An 8,626-nucleotide genomic window follows, 5' to 3' on the forward strand; every position below is an offset into this window, starting at 1 on the left:
AGGACACCACAGGCTGCTGACCCTGTATAGTAGGACACTACAGGCTGCTGACCCTGTATAGTAGGACACCACAGGCTGCTCCCCCTGTAAAGTAAGACGTCATTACCTGCTGCTGCCGGACACTCTGGACGGATATTCTGGCCGATAATAGTTAGATCTCGTTCCGCGGACACCCGGAAGCTGCAGCAATGGATGAGATCACATTTCCTGCCGGTATTCACTATTTATGTGAAGATCACATTGTCTGGAAGATGCCGGTTTATGTAGAAATATAACCCATGTCATCATCATAACCAGATAATATATATACTGTAGTAACAGGAGCTTTTGTGCAGGAAAAATTTGATTTTCCCTGATCAAACTTCTGTGTCTCTCCAGGTTCCCCACAGTGTTACTCCAGACCCCCCAATGTCTCCAACCCCAGGCCCCTCTGTGGTTCTCCAGGCTCTCTGTGTCTCTTTATCCCCAGGACCCCCTGTGGCTCTCAGCCCCATTCCCCCGGCCCCAGTGTGCGTCTCTCAGCCCCATTCCCCCGGCCCCAGTGTGCGTCTCTCAGCCCCATTCCCCCGGCCCCAGTGTGCGTCTCTCAGCCCCATTCCCCCGGCCCCAGTGTGCGTCTCTCAGCCCCATTCCCCCGGCCCCAGTGTGCGTCTCTCAGCCCCATTCCCCCGGCCCCAGTGTGCGTCTCTCAGCCCCATTCCCCCGGCCCCAGTGTGCGTCTCTCAGCCCCATTCCCCCGGCCCCAGTGTGCGTCTCTCAGCCCCATTCCCCCGGCCCCAGTGTGCGTCTCTCAGCCCCATTCCCCCGGCCCCAGTGTGCGTCTCTCAGCCCCATTCCCCCGGCCCCAGTGTGCGTCTCTCAGCCCCATTCCCCCGGCCCCAGTGTGCCTCTCTCAGCCCCATTCCCCCGTCCCCAGTGTGCCTCTCTCAGCCCCATTCCCCCCGTCCCCAGTGTGCCTCTCTCAGCCCCATTCCCCCCGCCCCAGTGTGCATCTCTCAGCCCCATTCCCCCGGCCCCAGTGTGCATCTCTCAGCCCCATTCCCCCGGCCCCAGTGTGCATCTCTCAGCCCCATTCCCCCGGCCCCAGTGTGCATCTCTCAGCCCCATTCCCCCGGCCCCAGTGTGCATCTCTCTAGTGTTCACTCTAGCTCCGGCAGCAAGCAGGGCGCTGGAGCTAGAGAGGGCAACCTTGTGCACGCGCGTCTGAAAAGGGGGCGTGGTCATGAAAAGGGGGCGTGTCTATAAGACGCGTCCCCTTTTCGTCACGCTTGGGGGCGTGCCCGGCACTTACAGACACGCCGGGCAGCCCCCAAGCGCTGCAGAGAGGGAGAATAGATGCATGCGCCCGGCGTCTATTCTCCGGCGGTGACCGGGTCGTCGCACATTTCACCACCCGCGGGACACTTTGTCCCACGGGTGAAGAGGGCACCCGCAGGCTGTGAGGGCAGGGCGCTTTTTGCCCTCCTTCTGGAGGGCAGGGTGCTTTTTGCCCTCCTGGAGGAGGGCAGGGCGCCGCGCCCCGCTAAAACAGCCTAGCGGGAATGCTATCTCTCTGCCCCATTCCCCCACCCCAGTGTGCGTCTCTCAGCCTGTGGTCAGATACTACAGAGGACAAGCACTAGAGGAGCTCTAATACACTAGGAGGTGTCATCAGGGTAATACAATGACCTATAAGCGGAGAGCAGACCGTCACATACTGTGGTCAGATACTACAGAGGACAAGCACTAGAGGCGCTCTAATACACTAGGAGGTGTCATCAGGGTAATACAATGACCTATAAGCGGAGAGCAGACCGTCACATACTGTGGTCAGATACTACAGAGGACAAGCACTAGAGGAGCTCTAATACACTAGGAGGTGTCATCAGGGTAATACAATGACCTATAAGCGGAGAACAGACCGTCACATACTGTGGTCAGATACTACAGAGGACAAGCACTAGAGGAGCTCTAATACACTAGGAGGTGTCATCAGGGTAATACAGTGACCTATAAGCGGAGAACAGACCGTCACATACTGTGGTCAGATACTACAGATGACAAGCACTAGAGGAGCTCTAATACACTAGGAGGTATCATCAGGGTAATACAGTGACCTATAAGCGGAGAACAGACCGTCACATACTGTGGTCAGATACTACAGATGACAAGCACTAGAGGAGCTCTAATACACTAGGAGGTGTCATCAGGGTAATACAGTGACCTATAAGCGGAGAGCAGACCGTCACATACTGTGGTCAGATACTACAGAGGACAAGCACTAGAGGAGCTCTAATACACTAGGAGGTGTCATCAGGGTAATACAATGACCTATAAGCGGATTTACCTTCAGTGGAAATATATGTTATTAAAGTAATGGTTTATTGTACTGTAATTTCCCATCATGTAATACTGTATCCACACAGTCACTGGATAGTATACCATGTAATACTGTACACACGGTCACTGGATAGTATACCATGTAATACTGTATACACACGGTCACCGGATAGTATACCATGTAATACTGTATACACACGGTCACCGGATAGTATACCATGTAATACTGTATACACACGGTCACCGGATAGTACACCATGTAATACTGTATATACACACGGTCACTGGATAGTACACCATGTAATACTGTATATACACACGGTCACTGGATAGTACACCATGTAATACTGTATATACACACGGTCACCGGATAGTACACCATGTAATACTGTATATACACACGGTCACCGGATAGTACACCATGTAATACTGTATATACACACGGTCACCGGATAGTACACCATGTAATACTGTATATACACACGGTCACCGGATAGTACACCATGTAATACTGTATATACACACGGTCACCGGATAGTACACCATGTAATACTGTATATACACACGGTCACCGGATAGTACACCATGTAATACTGTATATACACACGGTCACCGGATAGTACACCATGTAATACTGTATATACACACGGTCACCGGATAGTACACCATGTAATACTGTATATACACACGGTCACCGGATAGTACACCATGTAATACTGTATATACACACGGTCACCGGATAGTACACCATGTAATACTGTATATACACACGGTCACCGGATAGTACACCATGTAATACTGTATATACACACGGTCACCGGATAGTACACCATGTAATACTGTATACACCCGGTCACCGGATAGTATACCATGTAATACTGTATACACCCGGTCACCGGATAGTATACCATGTAATACTGTATACACCCGGTCACCGGATAGTATACCATGTAATACTGTATACACCCGGTCACCGGATAGTATACCATGTAATACTGTATACACCCGGTCACCGGATAGTATACCATGTAATACTGTATACACCCGGTCACCGGATAGTATACCATGTAATACTGTATACACCCGGTCACCGGATAGTATACCATGAAATACTGTATACACCCGGTCACCGGATAGTATACCATGTAATACTGTATACACAGTCACCGGATAGTATACCATGAAATACTGTATACACACGGTCACCGGATAGTATACCATGTAATACTGTATACACACGGTCACTGGATAGTATACCATGTAATACTGTATATACACACGGTCACTGGATAGTACACCATGTAATACTGTATACACACGGTCACTGGATAGTATACCATGTAATACTGTATACACACGGTCACTGGATAGTATACCATGTAATACTGTATACATACGGTCACTGGATAGTATACCATGTAATACTGTATACATACGGTCACTGGATAGTATACCATGTAATACTGTATACACACAGTCCCCGGATAGTATACCATGTCATACTGTATACACACGGTCACTGGATAGTATGCCATGTAATACTGTATACACACGGTCACTGGATAGTATGCCATGTAATACTGTATACACACGGTCACTGGATAGTATACCATGTAATACTGTATACACACGGTCACTGGATAGTATACCATGTAATACTGTATACACACGGTCACTGGATAGTATACCATGTAATACTGTATACACACGGTCACTGGATAGTATATCATTATAATTGCAGGAGAAGGGTGAGGAGTTATTTGTGTTATACATTAACTGTCTATGGGTGATATCTCTGTTGTATTGTGTTTATTGTAATGGAATATTGGTCATTGCTCTTATATAGTATAAAGATGCTGTAAATATACTATTATTGTGTAGTCAGTAACCTGTTATAGGAAGAAGCAGCCACTTGTACAACGACCCCTGACATAGAAGGAGCAGGTACTAAGGAAAGGTCTCCATATAGGTGTATATATTATTACACATCAGTACACTGCTCCCAGGTAAGTCCACACGGGATACTCACACTATCTATTAGATAAGCTGGGGTGGGGGCACTAATCACTAATTACTCAGAAAGAGGGGTCCATCATCATTTACGTCGCCCCATGATAGTAGTATAACGCTCTCTATGAGGGTTACACGGCGACTCTCCGTCCTGCCCATGGCGATCCGCGTAACCCCAACACTTCTTCAACATGATGGGGTGACAGCAGGTGCCCCCGAGCCCCCACATTCTGTAATGCTGGGGAGGGGCTTTACTAGGCCACACCCACTGATGCTACATTTTAGCGGTGAGATCATGTGTCATTGCCCCATTTTCCGTCACACTAGGGGGGGGGGGGAATCCCTGCACTCCGGCAGCTGCTGACAGCCCCCAGCCCCCTCCCGGCACTAAATGGCCGCCGCGCGTATGCACAATGTAACAATTCTTAGCGAATCTCTATTCAAAAACATGTGGTTGTAGCTGGTGCTGCCAGGGGAGAGGGAATAGTACCTAGGACAGGTGTTGGAATGGGCATCTCAGAGCTACACAGAGGGTACAGCTGCCCGTTCCTGCCATCACATCCCCTCCTTCTGTACCCTGACCCGTGCCCAGTCCCTGATCTGCTCAGGGCCAGTAATGCTGATGGGCAGGACGCGGGGGCCAGGGACAGAACCCATGTAATAGATGGTAGGGATCATGTAGGGATCCTGACTGACTATATATGGTGCGGCCATCTTGTCACAGAACTGCTCCCTGTGACCCCAGCTCTTACCATGGAGTCAGCCAGTGACCCTCAGTGACGTAACACCCCAGGGTAACCCCACACCTGCATAAGCCCCAGGTTGGTGGTGAGGAAGCTGTGCCAGTATACATGGTGGGTGCAATGACTGGTGGAGCACATGTGAGACAGTGGGGGGTGGGCAGAGGGGGCACATGAGACAGTGGGGGGTGGGCAGAGGGGGCACATGAGACAGTGGGGTGGGCAGAGGGGGCACATGACAGTGGGGGGTGGGTAGAGGGGGCACATGAGACAGTGGGGGGTGGGCAGAGGGGGCACATGACAGTGGGGGTGGGCAGAGGGGGCACATGACAGTGGGGGCACATTAGACAGTGGGGGGTGGGCAGAGAGGGCACATGAGACAGTGGGGGGTGGGCAGAGAGGGCGTGCAAGAAACTTTATAGACACAGCCCTGCCTAGCCTATCAATACCATCATGCTATCTTACATTCCCATCCCTTCCATTGCATGGTACCCCTGCCCACCAGCTTCCCCCTCACGCTGCCAAATGCCCCACATGCCCCCAGCTTCCCCCTCACACTTGCCATCTGCCCCCCATGCCCCCAGCGCCTACTCTGACCTTAGTCTCTTCCAACGCAGCCTGCAGGACCCGGGAACTCTGTGTGTGAGCGGTCACATGGTCTGATCCCATTATCCAACGCTACCTGATGACGTCAGAAAAAACGAACCAATACCCTGTCAATCACACCCAACTTCTCGGCTGTGCGTTCCACCTTACTTCCGGGCTGTGGATTCCACCTTACTTCCGGCCTGTGGATTCCACCTTCCTTCCGGCCTGTGGATTCCACCTTACTTTCGGACTCTGCGTTCCACTTTACTTCCGGGATGTGCGGTCCAATCTACTTCCGGACTGTGCGTTCCACTTTATTTCCGGGCTGTGCGTTTCACACACAGGAAATGAGATCTCACCCATTCCTGCAGCTTCCGGGTGTCCGCCCCAGAGGCCCAGAGTGTCCGGCAGCAGCAGGTAACGGTGTCCTACTATACAGGGGGAGCAGCATGTGGTGTCCTGTGTTTATTATTATTATACAGGGGGAGCAGCCTGTGGTGTCCTGTGTTTATTATTATACAGGGGGAGCAGCCTGTGGTGTCCTGTTATAATTATTATACAGGGGGAGCAGCCTGTGGTGTCCTATTATTATTATACAGGGGGAGCAGCCTGTGGTGTCCTGTTATTATTATTATACAGTGGAGCAGCATGTGGTGTCCTGTGTTTATTATTATTATACAGGGGGAGCAGCCTGTGGTGTCCTGTGTTTATTATTATTATACAGGGGGAGCAGCCTGTGGTGTCCTGTGTTTATTATTATACAGGGGGAGCAGCCTGTGGTGTCCTGTTATAATTATTATACAGGGGGAGCAGCCTGTGGTGTCCTATTATTATTATACAGGGGGAGCAGCCTGTGGTGTCCTGTTATTATTATTATACAGTGGAGCAGCCTGTGGTGTCCTGTTATTATTATTATACAGGAGGAGCAGCCTGTGGTGTCCTGTTATTATTATACAGGGGAGCAGCCTGTGGTGTTGTTATTATTATTATACAGGGGGAGCAGCCTGTGGTGTCCTGTTATTAATATTATACAGGGGGAGTGACCTGTGGTGTCCTGTTATTATTATACAGGGGGAGCAGCCTATGGTGTCCTGTTATTATTATACAGTGGAGCAGCCTGTGGTGTCCTGTTATTATTATTATTATTATACAGGGGGAGCAGCCTGTGGTGTCCTGTTATTATTATTATACAGGGGGAGCAGCCTGTGGTGTCCTGTTGTTATTATTATACAGGGGGAGTGACCTGTTGTGTCCTGTTGTTATTATTATACAGGGGGAGTGACCTGTGGTGTCCTGTTATTATTATACAGGGGGAGTGACCTGTAGTGTCCTGTTATTATTATACAGGAGGAGCAGCCTGTGGTGTCCTGTTATTATTATACAAGGGGAGCAGCCTGTGGTGTCCTGTTGTTATTATTATTATACAGTGGGAGCAGCCCGTGGTGTCCTGTTATTATTATACAGTGGGAGCAGCCCATGGTGTCCTGTTGTTATTATTATACAGTGGGAGCAGCCCATGGTGTCCTGTTATTATTATACAGGGGGAGCAGCCTGGGGTGTCCTGTTATTATTATACAGGGGGAGCAGCCTGTGGTGTCTTGTTGTTATTATACAGGGGGAGCAGCCTGTGGTGTCCTGTTGTTATTATTATTATACAGTGGGAGCAGCCTGTGGTGTCCTGTTATTATTATACAGTGGGAGCAGCCTGTGGTGTCCTGTTATTATTATTATACAGTGGGAGCAGCCCATGGTGTCCTGTTGTTATTATTATACAGTGGGAGCAGCCTGTGGTGTCCTGTTATTATTATACAGGGGGAGCAGCCTGGGGTGTCCTGTTATTATTATACAGGGGGAGCAGCCTGGGGTGTCCTGTTGTTATTATTATTATTATACAGTGGGAGCAGCCCGTGGTGTCCTGTTATTATTATACAGTGGAGCAGCCTGTGGTGTCCTGTTATTATTATTATACAGTGGGAGCAGCCCATGGTGTCCTGTTGTTATTATTATACACGGGGAGCAGCCTGTGGTGTCCTGTTATTATACAGGGGGAGCAGCCTGTGGTGTCCCGTTGTTATTATTATACAGGGGGAGCAGCCTGGGGTGTCCTGTTATTATTATACAGGAGGAGCAGCCTGTGGTGTCCTGTTATTATTATACAGGGGGAGCAGCCTGTGGTGTCCTGTTGTTATTATTATTATACAGTGGGAGCAGCCCGTGGTGTCCTGTTATTATTATACAGTGGGAGCAGCCTGTGGTGTCCTGTTATTATTATTATACAGTGGGAGCAGCCCATGGTGTCCTGTTGTTATTATTATTATACAGTGGGAGCTGCCCGTGGTGTCCTGTTATTATTATACAGTGGGAGCAGCCTGTGGTGTCCTGTTATTATTATTATTATACAGTGGGAGCAGCCCATGGTGTCCTGTTATTATTATTATACAGTGGGAGCAGCCCATGGTGTCCTGTTATTATTATACAGGGGGAGCAGCCTGGGGTGTCCTGTTATTATTATACAGGGGGAGCAGCCTGTGGTGTCTTGTTGTTATTATACAGGGGGAGCAGCCTGTGGTGTCCTGTTGTTATTATTATACAGTGGGAGCAGCCTGTGGTGTCCTGTTATTATTATACAGTGGAGAAGCCTGTGGTGTCCTGTTATTATTATTATACAGTGGGAGCAGCCCATGGTGTCCTGTTGTTATTATTATACAGTGGGAGCAGCCTGTGGTGTCCTGTTATTATTATACAGGGGGAGCAGCCTGGGGTGTCCTGTTATTATTATACAGGGGGAGCAGCCTGGGGTGTCCTGTTGTTATTATTATTATTATACAGTGGGAGCAGCCCGTGGTGTCCTGTTATTATTATACAGTGGAGCAGCCTGTGGTGTCCTGTTATTATTATTATACAGTGGGAGCAGCCCATGGTGTCCTGTTGTTATTATTATACACGGGGAGCAGCCTGTGGTGTCCTGT

The 8,626-nt window shown here is 49.5% G+C and overlaps 1 protein-coding gene across 1 annotated transcript in view; it reads right to left on the minus strand.

The window, feature by feature from the left end:
* LOC148504708 (uncharacterized) overlaps window positions 1–5,748 on the minus strand; it is a 68,751-nt gene extending 63,003 nt beyond the window's left edge. Inside the window, exon 1 of the mRNA XM_088448585.1 lies at window positions 5,667–5,748. The gene's annotated coding sequence lies outside the window, so the exon portion shown is untranslated. The remainder of the gene's footprint in view (window positions 1–5,666) is intronic.
* Window positions 5,749–8,626: the final 2,878 nt, after the last annotated feature.

This window comes from Taudactylus pleione, unplaced genomic scaffold, assembly GCF_031769625.1.
Source record: "Taudactylus pleione unplaced genomic scaffold, aTauple2 ptg000459l, whole genome shotgun sequence".
NCBI classification, from domain to species: domain Eukaryota; kingdom Metazoa; phylum Chordata; class Amphibia; order Anura; family Myobatrachidae; genus Taudactylus; species Taudactylus pleione.